This window comes from Lissotriton helveticus, chromosome 1_2, assembly GCF_964261635.1.
Source record: "Lissotriton helveticus chromosome 1_2, aLisHel1.1, whole genome shotgun sequence".
Taxonomy (NCBI): Eukaryota; Metazoa; Chordata; class Amphibia; order Caudata; family Salamandridae; genus Lissotriton; species Lissotriton helveticus.
In genome coordinates this window covers 161,553,904-161,571,108 of record NC_136058.1, presented here as the reverse complement: position 1 = coordinate 161,571,108, position 17,205 = coordinate 161,553,904, and positions in this window count along the sequence as shown.

Genomic DNA, 17,205 nt, shown 5'->3' with positions numbered 1-17,205 from the left:
GCTTCTTTTTGGCATTCCCATGGCAGTGCCTTCAAAAACAGGCATCACAATGGGAATGTCAAAAACTGTTCCTGCATGGCATGGACTCGAAAGTCCATGCCATGCAGGAACTGATGTGCATGGACACAGGGGGGCACATGTTGTGCCCCCCTAGGTGCATTCACAAGGCATGAGGTGGAAGGGGGCCATGTACGACCCCCTTTGTTTCCTTTCCACCAGGGTTTACAAGGAGGAGGAACTGCCATATAAACCCTGGCAGAGTGGAAACTCATAACTTGCTTGGTGGGACCACAGCGGTCCCACCAAGCATAATGGCGCCTCAGGACCGCCGCACAACCTCCTGAGAACGAAGGTTTCATGGTGTTCCCACCGCCTGAGGTGTAATTGGGCAGTGAGGGAGGTGCCACTGCCATGCCCATGCGAGTCGTAATCGGGCCCTAAGTGTCTCCCAATGCTCCAGGATTTTACGGTGAAAAGCAGTACTGGAACATAGTGTGAGGCAATGTGAGCCATGTCCTACAGCAGTACTTAATTTTTGCTGGTGGTTTCCGGTACTTAGCACCAGCAAATATTTCTTAGGGTCGTATCTACATGTGATATGGATTTGTGCATAAAATATTTATATTTGGAGCCACTGCCAACCGCCTTAAACTACCTGGGTGAGGTACCCTGTCTCAGCGTAACAGCAATAATAGTAGTGCTAGTGCGCTACCAATGGCAATTGAAATAAGGAATATCAGACTGCCCCCGGCCGTTCCTCCTTGGCGTTGAATTGTCTTTCCCCTTGAGGAGTGGGACCAATGCGGATCAACCAATGTCCCCACTTTTCACCCGCCTTAGCATACTGTGCAGCTGCAGCAGCGCTAATCAGTTGAGTCCAGTCAAGAAGGAAGCAATGTGCGTCACACTGACCCGCCCAGCAGCAGGCCTCTAATTAAAACCAAAAGGCAAAGGGGCATACGTAGGTAGCCGTTTGCGATTCGCAAACTGCGAAATTCAGTGAATTTCGGCATTTGCGAATCGCAAACGGCGTTTTGATATGTAGGTGCATATTAGCAAAATAAGGAATCGCAAAAATTGTGATTCCTTATTTTGCTCAAGCATTTAAGGAATCGCAATTTTGCGATTCCTTAAATGGTATGTAGGAGTCAATTAAAAAATGTGATTCAGGCTTAAGGAATCGCAAAATACCACCTTCTCCAAGTAGATGGTATTTTGCGATTTCCTTTAAAAATGCATTTAAAAAAAAAAATTCAAAGTGCCCTTAGGGCATGTCTGTGGACCGCATGTACTTACAGGCACATTCCAGGGGTGCAACAGGTGTCCTTTGGACACCTAGGCACCCTTGGAATTGCGATTCTCAAATTGCGATTTTCTCATAGAAAATCGCAATTTGAGAATGTAATGTATAGGCATTTATATAGCGCACTACTTACCCGTAGGGTCCCAAGGCGCTTCGACCGCTGCGAAACCCTTCCTGGCTTCCCTGAGAGATGGTCCCTTAATGGGTATCTCCAGGGTGAGACCAGGCATCCCCGGCGGTCTGGTGGGGCCGTTAGTGAAGATGAGGCAAGCTAATGCCCAGAGTTGCCGAGTGTGAACGCTGATCAGAGTGGGCACCGAGGCGAGAGAATTATCGAGTCCGCTGACCCTGGTCCAGAAACCTGCCGCGCCGGGAATCGAACCCTGGTCCCGGGCCGTCCTCTGCTCTCGGGTCTGCCGCCTCTAACCAGTGAGCCACACTACTTCACTAGTATCCCCCTTTCATTCCTATGGGCCTCTTGGCCCATAGGAATGAATGGGACACTCATTCCTTAATTGCGATTCGCAATTTGCGAGTCGCAATTAAGGAATATTAGGTAATCGCAAAAAAATGGCGAATTATTACCTACATTCCATTTAGCGATACTCAAAAAGCGATTCCTTAAAAATCGCTATTTCAGAATCGCAAAATGGAGATTACCTACATATGCCCCAAAGTGAGTAATGATTTCATTTTAACATGCCCTAGTACTGTAGTGTGAAGCAAGTACGCTGTTAAATGGTTGAGGTATTTGCCTGGAAAAGTGCACCTCTCATTTGTTGTGCATGCTTGTTTTTATGTGAATTACCTGCCAGACAATCCCGATTGCCCTGCTATCCGAGTAATAATAATGTGTCTGTGACAAATACAGTAGGTGGGTGGAGCCAGTGGAGAAAATGGGTGGATCCAGATAAGTGGGTGTGGCCTCTTAAAAAAATTTGAGCAAAAATTTGAGCACCTGGATTTAATATTTTACAAATGAAGCACTGTCCTAGAGAGTGTACTGTCATGGGCAGGTCTAAAGGAAGGACCTCACAGGGCCTACATGAGCACCAGATGATGGAATCCTGCAACCTTGCCATAGGGAGGTGCTAATAAAGTGATAACTTATCCTGGGAGTGTGGGCGATTCTTTTGACCAAAGTGTTGCACCGCAATCGCTGTATAGTTTACTTTCCACCTTTTCCCATCAATAACTTCTGTTCTGCTGCTTTGTATTGTTCTCCATGTCTTAACAATAGTTGTCTCATTTTCTTATGTAACTTTTATTATCATTGGTCAGCTCTTTTGTTTGCATGTAACCTATGTAATGTGACATCACTTATGTAAAGTGATTTAATGCCTTTAGGCAATGGCCGCACTAAATAAAACTGCATTAATAAATACATTAATTCAAATGCAATTTAAGGTTTCCAGGTGTGACACTGAGTTCTAAAGGGTTTGTGGCAGATGGAAAGAGGCAGCATCACCATGTAGGTTTGTCTCACTAAGGTCATGAAGAGTTATGTTATGTTAAAAGAATTTATTACGCGCTCAGCTACTCGTGAGTGTCCCGGTGCGGAACCATAGGGAATGGCAGCGGGCTTCACATAAACAGATACGTCTTCAGTTTTTTCTTGAATACACTAAGGTCCTGGATGGTGCGCAATCCCAGAGGAAGGGCATTCCAAGCAACTGCCGCTTTGACTGAGAAGGAACAGCCCCCTATCCTCTGGCGCTTAAAGCACGGGACCTGGGCCAAAAGTAAAGACGAGGAGCGCAGAGAACGCATAGGAGCATAAAAAGAAACACGCTTCTGAAGATAGAGAGAGCCATGCCCGTGAAGCGCACGGTGTGCCATGACCAATGTCTTGAATTTAATCCTGGCAGCCAGGGGCAGCCAATGATACAATCGTAGCTGGAGATGAACACTATCCCTGGATGACAGACCCGATAAAAGTCTGGCTGCGGTATTCTGTACCACCTGAAACCTTCTCAGCCGGTAGCCAGGAATACCGTCGAAAAGGGCATTCGCGTAATTCAGCCTTGACAGGATCAATGCGCAAGTGATTGTTTGCCTTGCCGCCGGAGGCAGGAGGGGAAAGAAGCATCTGAAAGATTTCAATAAGGCGAAAAAGCCAGCAGCCAGCTTGTTAATATGGTCCACGAAAGAGAGATCTTCGTCGAACCAGACCCCAAGATTTTTTGCTGGCTGCACAGTGGAGGTGGGACATGGGAACTCGGGTGGCCAGAACTGTTCTATAAAATTTACAGGGAATGTACCGAAGAGTAAGATCTCTGATTTCCCATCATTACATTTAAGCTGTGACTCTGACAACCACTTAAAAATAGATGACAGACAGTGTTGGGCCCGGAGCACAGAATCTTCCCCCTTTGCCTAGGTGAAAAGCAACTGAGTGTCATCCGCAATTGCCAGCACCTTAGCCCCCAACGTCTCCGCTAAATATTGCAGGGGAGTCAAATAGATATTAAATGGAAGGGAACTAAGGGACGATCCCTGCGGGACACCCGTTGTGACTGACTGTGAAGCAGAAGAACACCGTGGAATCCATACCTGCTCAGATCGCCTCCTCAAAAAAGAGCGGAGCCATCCCCACACAGCACCTGAAAACCCTATCCTGGCCAAGCGGGACTTGAGCAAAGAGTGAGGGACATATTGAATGCGGCTGAGAGGTCAAGCAAAATGAGTGCCACCCTCCCGCCTGCATCCAAACAGTCCCGTATGGCCTCTGCCACCTCGACCAGTACTGTTTCCATGCTGTGTGACTGCCGGAACCTAGATTGTGCTAGGTGAAGCAGTCCCTCCTTTTCCACATAGTCAGTTAGCTGTTTATTATCTGCCTTCTCGCAGATCTTAGCCAGAGCAGGAAGAAGAGAAATAGGCCGATAGTTCACTGGGCAGCGAGGGTCAAGAGACTGCCTTTTCAAAAGAGGCAAGATTTTTGGCTTCTTCCAAGCCTCAGGGACCACCGTTGTCAACCTCAGCCGAAGATGCTAATAGCCTAGCAGGGCAAGGGTCTGCAGGTGATCCTGATTTTAAACTTTTCAGCAGTTTCAGGCAATCCAAAGAATCAACAGTCTTAAATTCCGACAATGAGTCTCCCCCATCAGCCACTGGACACTCCAAAGTGGTGTCCAGGTGGCTACTACAAGGTGTAAAAGTAGATTGAATGTCCAAGATCTTATCTCTGAAGAAGCCGGAAAGCATATTGCACCAGGAGGGCGAAGATGGCATCACACAAGCTTGGGCCGCAGGAGACATAAAACTCTGGACAATTGCATAGATTTCTCTGGAGTTATTATTGGCCACTTCGATATGGGATTTATAGAATTGCTCTTTAGCCAGCTTAATAGTGGCATAATATATCTTATGCTTATCCCTAAGCTTGCTCTTAGCAGTTGAACAGTAGCCACTCTTAGTCATTATAGCTCGAGATGGCTAAAGGCTCCGCCTTGGAAGCCTCCCAGGAACAATAGGTAATAAAATGGTCCGACCAAGTAACTGGGCGAGGTTCATCTACCTGAATTGAAAAGTTAGTGCAGATAGGATCGAGAATATGCCCCGCTTGATGAGTGGGAAGGCTAACCTGCTGCTCAAGGAGAGCCAGTTGTAAATCTTCAAGCAGGTCTTGAGTATCCTTGTTACTCGCCTGGTCCAAATGTATGTTCAGGTCTCCTAGGACCATATAATGGGTAAATCTAACCGCTTTAGAAGTGACTGCATCCCCCCAGGCCTGGAGAAAATTACCTGCTGGACCAGGGGGCCTATAAATCAATGAGCCACCCAGGGTAAAATGTGCTGAGAGCTGGACACTGAAATCAATAGCTTCGCAGCCACCCCACGAACTGGCCTCTTCCATCCTAAGTGCCCACTTTTTCCTATAAACAATTGCGACTCCGCCCCCCGTCCCTTCAAACGATCCGCTCGAGAGATTTTATAACCCGGCGGTACTGCCAGAGTGACAATTAGGTCAGCTGAGGGGTCGAGCCAGGTTTTAGTCAAACAATAGATCCAAATCCTGGTCCTCTAGAAGCTCAAAAACTTCAGCATGATGTTTCTTAAGCGAGCGCACATTGATCAGAGCAGCCCGGATTAGGAGATCTTGTGACCGTGGCTCGGGAGGTAAGCCAGACTCAGCTGAGGTGCCCAAATTCGGAGATAGCCTAAGCCCACAAGCAAAGCAAGCATTTTTAGGTGCCCCAGCTAAATTCCAGCGACCAGCATGACAATGGAAACAAGGATCTAAAGCCCATGAAGCAGCCGCCGTTTGTCTCCTACCAGACCCTGAAAGCTACCGGGCAGCGTGGCTGGCGCTGGCCGCTTCCGAGACGCTGACAGGTGCAGACGGGCTTGCCTTAGGCGCGCCATCAACGCACCCGCTGCATTCACCCGCTACGCGCCCGGGCCACACGCATTGAAATAGTGCTAGGTGTGCGAGGAACTAGACCGCCAACTCTCCAAGATGGCGTTTCCTCGTGGCACAAGGGGGAAAGGCAGGAAGAGTGCTGAAACGCTCGAGTGCAATTGAAGAAATTCAATTTTAAAGTGCAAGTATGAGGCCAACACATAAAAACACAATCGCTATTTTAAAAAAGTCAGGGAGTCAAAAGCAACGTCATGCAGCAAGTGCAAACACATCTGCTGAATCCACCCAAGAAAATGAACCCTTGTATTTAGTAGCAATCCTGTAATGAAAAAAAACAGGGTGATAGAAGTCTTGCTCTGCAATTCACCTTACTAAACATAAAGGTTGAGGGTTCCCCAAAAATTATAGAAATGCAGCACCATCAAGGTGGATGTCATTTTTGCAATTAGGAACAAGATGGTTAGTTCTAGATATCAAGGCTGTGAATCACCTGTGCTCTGGTGGAAATCAGAGCATAGTGACAATGGAATCTGAGAGTCAGATATCCACTCTACTCCATGCCTTACTATGGAGTGAACCCTAACTTAGTTTTAAAATTATGTTAACTCTTAAGGTTCTAAGCTGTTCCAGAGTATCTACATTTAAATTATCTGGCTGTTGTAGACTTGTGTAGGTGTTTGTTTTAGTTTTAATCCATATTTTGCATATCATTGTAATAATTATAAATGTATAATCATTCACCATGTTTTGGATTTCTTTAATGTTCATATTGAACTAAAATAGTCTCCAGCTTTATCGTCTGTCTGGTTGCTGCAGAAACAGCGTACAGCTCACTCCTCCTTCTCGTCACCTCTGGAATGTGCTTCCACAGACCATCCCCAGGTGTGTTTACTGAAACGGGTCTAGTCTGTTTCAAAAGGCACACAGCCCCATCTTCACATGGGAATGTTATTGCTTGTGATATTGCTTTAGACTGTCTCATATTCACAGATTTCCACAAACCCTTTTGGGATTTTTCCCGTACAAATGGTTAAGGAGTGCATGCAGGCAAAATAGCGTTCTTCCTACCTCAAGATTATTGTTAATGTTGGATGTTAGACCTGACTTCCTTGGCGTGGTATTCCCCAAAACTCTGTGCACTTTATCACTGCTAACGAGTGTGCTCCTCTCTGCAAACATGGTAAAATTGTCTTAGACCTAATTGGCACATTTAATGTACTTGTAAATCCCTACTACATGGCACCACGTATATCAAGGACCTTTAAATAAAATGCTGCTAGTGGTCTGCAGCCCCCTTTGTGCCACCCACTATATTAGTATTTTAAAACATGTCTTAGTCCTTACACTGTAGCCTGTAGAGCAGTTTGTAACTTCCACTTTGACCTGGCCAAAAAAACCTTTTGCCAGGTCTAAACCTTCATTTTCTATACTTAGCTCAGCTGGCAGGATGCATTGTATTTAAAAAGTAGGACATGCGTGTATATGTTTTACATGTCACAGCAATGAAAAACGTCTAAAGCCGAATTTCACTGCTACAAGACCTATCTCTTCAGTTAACTAATTGTGGGTTACCTTATTACATTAAGTTTGGAAGAAGATAGGAATATGCTGTTTGACTTGTAATTTAAAATACTCTTTAATGGTAAAGTTGGAATTTAAGTAAACATTCAGGAACTTCCACTGTTAGAAAGTTGTCATCTTCTTGTCCAAATCATTTGTGCATTCTGCTGGTGTCCTGGGTCACATGACCATGAATAGCTCTGCTGTTGGGGTTTATAAATTCCAGACTGTGAGACAAAGGGGACTGTGTGTAGGCTGCCATGATGGCTGTGGGCAGAACTGTGCCCTACCCCATTTACACTTCAAAGTGCTTGCCTTCAGTACACAGACAATGACCCTGACACCTGCCTATTATCACCCTAGACAGCATAGAGCCTTGACAGTCTAAGAGACACATTTCCCAAAATCAGATGTGGGGGTAGAACAGGCCTCCCCCCACACACCAACACATACACACACACACACACAAACAAACTCTAGCACCAGACAAACATTGGACCTCCGTAGCCACTCATCAGTACACTACTGGACCTGTGGACAATACAGAAGAAAGACTGCCTTGACCCCAGAGGACTGCCCTGCTGCTTTAGGCCTGCCTTGCTCCCCAGAGAACTGCCCTGCTGCTTAAGGACTGCCTTGATCACCATATGGCTGCCCTGTGGCTTAAGGTCAGCCTTGCTCTCTGAGAAGGAAGACTGGATTTGCTCATTTCATCCTAGGCTACCGGAGTGACTCCAGGGGTCCGCTGGTAGATCTCCTGCCTGAGCTACAAGGACACAACAAGCTACTGAGGCCTCTCTGTAACTGCCAAGGTGATCTGCTGAGACTGGACTTGCATGTGGATCTGCCTGAGCACTGTTAGCCTCTGCTAGAGTAAGTCCCCGAGCCCCAAGAGGTACCTACACAAAAATCCTGGACCCTTGGCTGGCACCAGAGTGCACTCCCTTCCAAGAAAAGGAGAAATCCTGAGGTTTTGGGCTTTTTTGTGACTGCAAACTTCATAAATACTTTACACTATGGTTGTTGCCTGAGAGGGGCTTCTGTAATTTCTTGCATTGGTATTTAGCAGTGGGATCCAGTACTTGCGTTTGTGCATGTAACCCTAAAATTCCATATAAATAACATGACACACAACTCGATTTTTTGCAATTCTCTTTGATTGGGTTCTTTTGCTTTTTCGAAATTTACTTCCATTCCGCCTACCTGTGCACCTGTAATTCTGCCTGCAAGCATAGAGTTTGAGCTCAAGAACCTGGAAAGCGGCCCTGTGGTTGAACTCAAGCTATTCTGCAGGTAGAGGGGTTTCCAGCAACCAAGAGTTCCAAGAAGCAGGAGCTGCTCAGCCCTTTAGGGCCTGGGTGGAGGCCCTGATCATGGCCTCAAAGGAGAGGGGGGACTCCTATGGAACAAAGGCAGGAAGCAGTGTATCCTTCCACAACCTGTCCTCTGATGAATTAGAGGACAGAGGGGCTGAAGGAGTTCAGCCTGCCCTTGGCCAATCTCAGGACTGAGGAGGCAGCCAGAAAAAAAGGCAGACTGCCAAGAAGGAGGCAACTGCAAAAAGAAGGGAGGCTGCCAAAGAGGAGACAGCTGCTCAGAGGGCCTTGAAGGAGATGAGGACTAAGGCAGAAAGAGTGCCTTGGTAGAAAGAAAACCTTTTCTGGCTCATGAAGTGAGTTTAAAAGAGCCTAACCTGAAAGTAAAGAATCACACAGGGTCTAGCAGTAATGGGGGTAGCGAGATTCCAGTGTCCATTGGAGACAGAAGGTTTCATTTCCTCAAACATCTAGTGATGGTGTGGAGGATGTTAAGGTTGCCTGAGTGGGTGTGCCTTACCAAACAGTCCATGCCTACCCGAGAGAGAAATCAAGAGAATCTAGAGCCTGGAAGAATGGCCTAGTTTCCTGCTGAAAAGAGGAAGGGCAGGTGGTGTGGGTAACCTTCTCCTAAGACTCCCATGGTGCGGGAGGAGACGGAGCCTGACGGTGAGGACCCAGAACCTACAGATCAGGACATTGCTGCCTTGAGGGACCTATATGAGCTGCCCAGCTGGCAAGCTGGAGGGGGGCCCACTAGGGAGGAATTCTGCAGAGCCCAGAAAATGTGCCCTATTTTTGAGTGCCTACGGCAGCTTCTCGAGGTCCAGACAGGTGGCAAAACCTCTGGTGATAATATAACCTACTGAGATAAGGATCATCTGTATTGTAAGCCTAAGGCTTCTGAGCCTAGTGCAGTAACTGTGTTGGTGCCCACCCCCCCAGTACTACAGGACGTTCCTACTAGACCTGGCTCATGATGTATCCCTGGCCGGACATCTGGGTCAAGAAGACCTTTGCCCTCCTTTTCACACCCACTTTTATTGGCCCTGGATGCAAAAGACCTCAGATGCATTCCACAGGTCCGCCCTATCAGGCCGGTGGGTAGACAAGAGGGCTCTCCTGGTTCTCCTTTCTGTGATAGACACCCCTGCTTGAGTGGGCAGCAACATTGTTGGGTCCCAGCACCCCAACACTGTTTGGGCAATAGGTTCATCCCGTTATTAGTTGACCATCCACCGGGTACATGGAGGCTCTACCTCTGAGTACAGGGACAGCACTTACAATGCCCAGAGCCCAGATGGGTATCTTTACCGGAGTGGCTTTGCCTAAACAGGTAGTATCTGACGAGTGTACCAACTTTATGTTAGCGTACATTATGTCCATATACAATGAGTGTAGTTTAACCTATAAGTTCTGCACACCCTACCATCCCCAGACCGATGGGCCTGTTGAGCGATTTAACAAGACCCTTAAATGACTATGGGCCTATCAGAGCCTTTGAGGTGGAAGTGGAACATCCTCTTACCATGCCTGTTTTTAGGCTTCAAGGAGGTACCACTGAAAGGAGTTGGGTTGAGCCCCTTTGAGTTCTGTATTGCCACTCTTTCAGAGGGCCTCTTAGCCTTTTGGAGGAAGGATGGGAGCACTCAGGACTCAGATGAAGCACTTTTGAAAGAAAGCCACTGAGAACCTGGAAGCCAGCCAGGAAGTTATGAAACTCTGGCATGATGAGAAGGCCACTCTGGTTTAGTTTGAGCCTGGGCACAAAGTGTGGGTGATGGAGCCAGTGGAACCCCGGGTTCTTCAGGATCAGGTCTCATGAGGTGAAAGCTTGCAAGTGGGAGGGCACCTACCTGTGAACCTCAAAAACCCTAGGAACCACATAAGAGTCCTGTATGTCAGTCGTCTCAAGCTCCACTTTGAGAGGTCAGAGGTCACCATGCTCCTGGTGATGATGGGGTGAAGAAAGAAACTGAACCTCTTATCTTCCAAGTAGCAGGATGGGGCAGTAGAAGGTGTTTTCCTTTCTCCTACCCTTACGCCAGTACAACAGAGGGATTGTCGCCACTTGCTCAGGGAGGTTGCTTCCCTTTTCTCACTAACCCCAGGGCTCACCACTTGGTGCACCCATGTTATTGACACTTGGGGCAGTATCTCTGTGAACAATAAGATCTACAGGCTATCTGACAAAGTGAGAGCCACCATCAAGGCTGAGATGTCCAAGATACTGGCACTAGGAGTGATTGAGCTCTAGCAGCCCTTGGTCACCTGTGGTTCTGGTTCCCAAAGCATCCTCACTGGGTGCCACACCAGAACTCAGGCTCTGTGTGGATTATCAAGGGCTCAAAACAGTCACAAATGCTGACATTCACCCCATCTCAAGGGCTGATGAGCTAATTGATCGGATAGGAGCTGCCCAGTTCCTTAGCTCATTTGAGTTAGCACCTGGGTACCGCCAGATTGCTGGAACTGAGGGGGTTAAGGAGAGGTCTGCATTCTCTACCCAGAGGTCCACTTCCAGTTAAGGGTGATGCCCTTTAGACCGAATAATGTTCCTGCCACCTTCCAGAGGCTGGTCAATACGGTCCTGGCTGGAATGGAGGCTGTTAGTGCCACCTACCTGGACAGCATTGCGTTCTTCATCTCCAGCTGTGAAGTGCTATACAAAACGCTCAGGCCCTGCTGAAGGCAGGCCTGACCATCAAGACTAGCAATTGCCAGATAGGGCAGGGTTATTTGGTCGAATTGGGACACCAAGTTGGTAGGGGTAGGTGCAGTCCCTCCAGGACAAAATCCAAAGCGTCCTGGCTTGGCAGCCCACCCCCTCCCCAAGACCCTGACAGAGGTGAGAGCCTTATTAGGCCTTACCTATTACTACAGGAGATTTATCAAGGGGTAAGGCACCATTGTTGCTCCCTTGACAAAAGCAGCCCAGAAAGGTGATTTGGACAGAGGCATGCCAGAATGCTTTTGACACTTTGAATGTGGCTGGTGCACAGCACTCTGCGCTACAGCAACAACAGTAGATGGTGACTGCCAACTTGAACTCGAGCAACCAACCATCCACGAACCCTGATCTGCTGTTCACGATACAGTGACGACAGCCTGTACCACCCATCCTGCTCTTTGTGCTACAGTGCAGACCCTCCGTGACGATCTACCTGCTCCTTGTGGCTTTGAGATGGTAGCTTTTTCAACTGGACTAATCTGGTCCCTTTATCTGGCTCTTACCTAAAACTTTGTATTTGTATATCTCTGGGTCTACTGATTGGAATTTTCTAGTTCTAGTCTCATTTTTTTATTGACATTCATTTTTAAATTGGTTTGGAATTTTTGCTGTTTTGTCTTTTCACTTTATTACTGTTTATGTTGCATACATACTTTACAAGTTGCTTCTAAGTTAAGCCGGACTGCTTTGTGCCAAGCTACCAATGGGACAAGTACAGGTTAATTTAGTGTCTTTTGTGGTTCCCCTGAAAAGGATCTTAGTTGTTCCCTTAGTGGGACTTCCACCACCCTCAAACAATAACACAATGTTTTACAATGGAAAAGCAATGTTTGTACTTGCACTGTTTGGTTCTCTTTGCTCTACCTTATATATAAAAGACCCGCCTTCTAACTTAGTAGTGGAGAGCACGGGAGATTGAGCATACCATGTTGTGTTATATGCTTATTGCTTTTTATTATCCTACGTATCTTGTGGTCTCAGCCTTTAACGTGTGTAGCAGCCATACCCTTCTCTTTTGACTACCGACAAACCATTTTTTCAGAAGGGGAAATTCGTAGTTTGGTCTCAGCAATTGGTGACCCTTGACCATTGCCTTTCTCCTGAGATGAAAAAGAAGATTTCCCTTGAAAAGATTTTGGTAAAAACATCTTCCTCAAAGATGCAACAGTGTTGTCCTCCAGGGAGACACCACCCAGCAGTCCCCATGAGAGCTGGGATTGTGGTGTCCGAGGTGAAGGCTCCCACTGCCTGAACTCACAGAAGAAAGGAAGCTATTGTACATGTTCAGTATTCTGGCAGTTGTGAAGGAGGACATTTTTTTCCCGCAAACAAATGTCTCATGTGGAGTTTAGTGGTCGCAGATTGCACACGCCTTTCTGCTTCTTTCCTAAATTCATATCTTGGCTCATTATGAAAATGCCCCATCAATCGATATAAAGTTACTGTTTGGAGTGTCTGCGTAATTTAGCATGAAACATTTATTTCAGAAACAGAATTTCAATATCTGCAGGGTTCTTGGCTATGCAAGATGCTCTATTTGATATCATTTCCAGCAAGAGTCAATTAATGAGTTTATCTTCTGGGCCATGGAGAAACATGTTAATTACAACACTTAGAAATAAAAAAATACAGATATTAAACATTATATAAGAACAAGATATTATTATTGCTATAACTGGGCCATGCCATTCTTAAAAGGATTCCTGCACGTTTGCTCAGCTGAGTTCATCCTAGCCAGAGGGTGGAAATAGTTTTCATCCAGCTCGCTCTATTTGGCTCTGGGTCCTTCCTAGATTCACTGTGTTCCTCTCGGTAGGGGTGTGATGCTTGTGGTGTTACGGGGAGGTGCAAGCCTCATAGGGGTTCAGATTGGGCAGTTCCCATGAGAAGCAGGGTTAGTCCTGATTTGCATTAAGCAGGCATCTGGGGCTGAATTAGAGCTTGGAGGATGGGGTACTCTGTGCAAAAGTGACTGCCTGCCAAACTCAAGGCCCCCCTGCCTGATTTTCAGTTGGGCAGACTGCAAATGTTATAGTGTCTGAGTAAAATGTACTTTTAGGGATAAACGTCCTACAGCAGTCCAAAAGAATATATACTGTTAGTGATAAGCCATCCGACTATCCACCCTAGTGAGAATGGATGGCTTCTTTTTAACTGTCCTTCACCACCAGGTATATCCTGGCAGTAAGGAATGGTAAAAAGAAAATCACATGCATACCATGGAAGAAAACAAACCAGGACGGCGGTTCCTGCCAACGTATAGAGATGTCACGGCCGGCAGGCTGAGTAAAGGCAGGGTGGCTGAAGTAAATTCATCCGACACCCTGTCTGCGTTTATTTTGTCTGTCAAACCCTGAATCAGGTCCTCTGTCAAGAATGAAGAAATAAGAAATGGGTGAAAAATGATGGTTTGGAATGCTACCCTGAGTGATTATCAGTGGTTAGACTACTACCATTCATCCCATCATCTTTTGGTTGTTTGACTATGATTAGTTTGCCTGGAAACCTGAGACTGGCACATGTTTACAAGCTTACCTCTGCTGACATTTATGAACTTCAAAAAATAGCAAATGTGCGTCTATTCAAGGAGTACTTATGTGAGAGCACATTTACTATTTTTTGGAAAACTGGTCACTAAGTATATTTAAGTTCCTGATCCAAATAAATGAGTAAGATAAAACACCTTAGTGAAATTAGGATGGCGAGACAAACACAGACATAGCAGCCCTGACTCAGGGCCCCCTTACCCAAGTAACAAGCCAATAATTTTTTGTGGGGTGTCATACCCCAAACATCCACCCTGAAGACTAATTTATTGTGGAGTTGGTCAGTCCTGTCAGTCCTTGATGAGCTGAAGGTTTGGAAAAGAGTTCTGTCAAAAAACCTTCCACAATCTTGGATTTTACCTGCACCATACCAAAGGAGATTTGCACATCCTCAAAGCACTTTGCCAGAACAAGAAATACATTGTAGTGAGGAAGAGTGAGAGTTGAGACACTGTAGAGGCAATCCAGTTTCACTTCAGTGTTCCTCCATTGACAAAAGTGCCTGGAAATGAAGAAAAGAAGGGCTTGCATTTGGAAGAAGAAAGGCTGCTTCTCATCTGAAGAACAACCGGGAGGGGGTGCCACATGGGCACTGCAAGCATAGCTCATCCGTCAACAGGCTTCAAAACCATTCTAAGATGTCCACCCATGCGTGTGCATGTGCATAGATGGCAATCTATGCATGTTTTTGTAATAAAGTATTGCAAAAACTATTGCAGATTAAATAAGCATTGGCAAAGCCACACGGTCTGCAGCCAACACCAGAACTTTTGGCTTTGCCAATGCTTGCTTGTAATTGCTGCTGGATGGATGGTTGGATGGGTCAAAGAAAACATTAAATCTTGTGCTGTGCTCCTTAGCATTCAACAAAATAAGCCTTCAAATAACTTTGGCAATGGCTTGCGTCGATCTAGGAGAATTGCTGCACCTGAATATGCTACCAGAAAAAAACAGAAGCATGGGGCTTTTTAGTTGATGTTTATTTCTAACAGGAAACTGGACTTTTTCGTTAGTCTGTAGTTACCCTGTTAGTAAAGATGTCTAAACAACAAGGGAGACATTGCACCAGTGGCCAGGAGGATGAATGTGATGGTAGGACGAGGCCTTTCCTAAACTTGAAGTTACCAAGAAGAGCAAAAGTTAATGGAGGAAATACTGAGAAATCTTAAATGAGCATTTGAATTGTTTTAAGGCGGCTCTATGGGTAGAAAAATAATCCTAGTCTACTTTGCTTGTACATGATTTCCGTCAGCCAAAGATCAATTTCTTGGTTTGCAGGCATCCATAGCACCTCAGTACATTTACACATATCTAGGGTTGTATCTCAGACTACTTATATTATGAGCAATGATCACCTTGAATGAAGCATTGGTGTAAATTAAGAAGAGAAGACACACACAAAAATAATCATTAGAAACAATTTATTTCCTTCTAAGTATAAACAGAGCACTCTTTTACAAATGTGTTAATTTGGTTTAAGAGAGTACCCCATATTTACAAACATACAATAATTGATGCTTACCCAAACCCCAAACCCTTTTTTCTTCCCAATCCCATTTATAAAACAAACAAATAAAAGGCACCAAGCAAGAGAAAACTAAAAGAAAACCGAATGCTGGAACAAAAATATCAGATCAAACCAGGGTTATAACATTACAAACGATGTCAACGTTCCATCAAAACCAACCGTAAATAAAATAAAACAACAACTTTGGTTGATTGTGGCTCGATTAGTTATAATTCTGCAATGTTAAAAAGTGTATTAAATCATTTACATCGTTCTAAAAAAATTTGCCCCTTTCTTATAGGTGTTCCAATTTTACAGATCTGTTTTTTACAATTATAAAAAAAAGGTTGGAGCCTTCAGGTCTATATACAGAATTGTGGTCGTTTGCAATTCAGTGCCATCACGGACGTGTCCTCTCGGCTCATGCACACAGTGCATGAACTAAAGTAATGGAGTGTCAAAAATGCTAAATATACACAAATAACAATGAAAATCGAATATTTAAATCCATCCTGCTTCAATGCTCCTTCAAAAATAGTTGCCTTTGTTCTGAAGCCTATATAAATTGTGGCGCAGCAAGAAAATGCACATAATAATCTGTTACAAAGTCGTAGAAGTACATGAAAAAATGTAATAAAATACACACAGCAAGAACGTAACTTCAAGTTTTACAAATCTAACGTGGGGATCTACACCTTTTCTAGATGCAATGTGCCAATAAGGCAACAGTCATAAAAGAGACTTGAAAATCGACACAGTATTTGCCAGGAGGAGAAAATCTTCAATAGTGAATCCAGTAAAATTGGTCAAATGTATAGAGTACTAAAGTATCCATAGTAAGCACAATTTCACGGCCCAAGTTTCAGCGGTAGAATGTAACGTACATTGTGCCTTATTAAATGGAGGACAAATGATTGGCAGTGCAAGGAATGTTATACTGCAACAGATGAAGACTATGTATACATGTTGGAAAGATTGTTGACTGATTTGTCCAATGGTTTACCAAACTAACCAAAGCATATGACTATGGTGTCTTTCTCGGGCCAGCAAGTTTAGTTGCACCACGGCTCACATGTGTGAGGAGCTCACTGAACCCTAATTATAAACATCTTTCAAGACCGCCATCTTGGGTAAAATGTAGGCAGAATGTAGTAGAAAATGTTTGTAAAGTCCCTTGACAGCAAGTTCGGAACAATCTGTGGGTGTGGCCAGTGCCGGATTAAAGTCTATGGAGACCCCTAGGCAGTCGAAATTTGATGCCCCCCTCACAAATTATCTCCTAATACGTTGATACATACTTGTGGGTGTTCTAAAAGCTTCCACCCGAGAATATTCTACTAGGGTCTGGAGTCGGCGGGAACTCTGATCTCGCGAGACACACTAACCCACAGAAACCTTAGTTTCTGGGGATTTCGTATGCACCTACTCCAGTGGGATAACATTGAACTAAGTAGTGTGCATGTCGGCTGCTAGATAGATATGACCATCACTACTGTACATTACACGTACGTAGTTTGCACAGGATTTTTGTTTTTACAAACTGACAGCTGCCAGAAGATGAGCTTTTAAGAGACAAACTGTTATGTGAATCTGATATCTCTGGTTTATTTACTTTAAGTTGTTAATGGTACATTACATTAATACAGTATTTTCTCCATAAAGTCTTTAATGTAAAGTTTTAATTGAGGTGATTCATTTTTTCCTATCTTTTGTCAAAAATGCAAGAAAGCTTAATTGTAATTTTCTTTCAAGGTCAAATCAATATTATTTTGATCTTTGGTAATGGGCCCTCAAAGGAATGCGGCCCATAGGACGATGCCTACTTTGCCTATGTTGTTATCCGGTGCTGGGTGTGGCAGCCATTTGTGTCACAAGC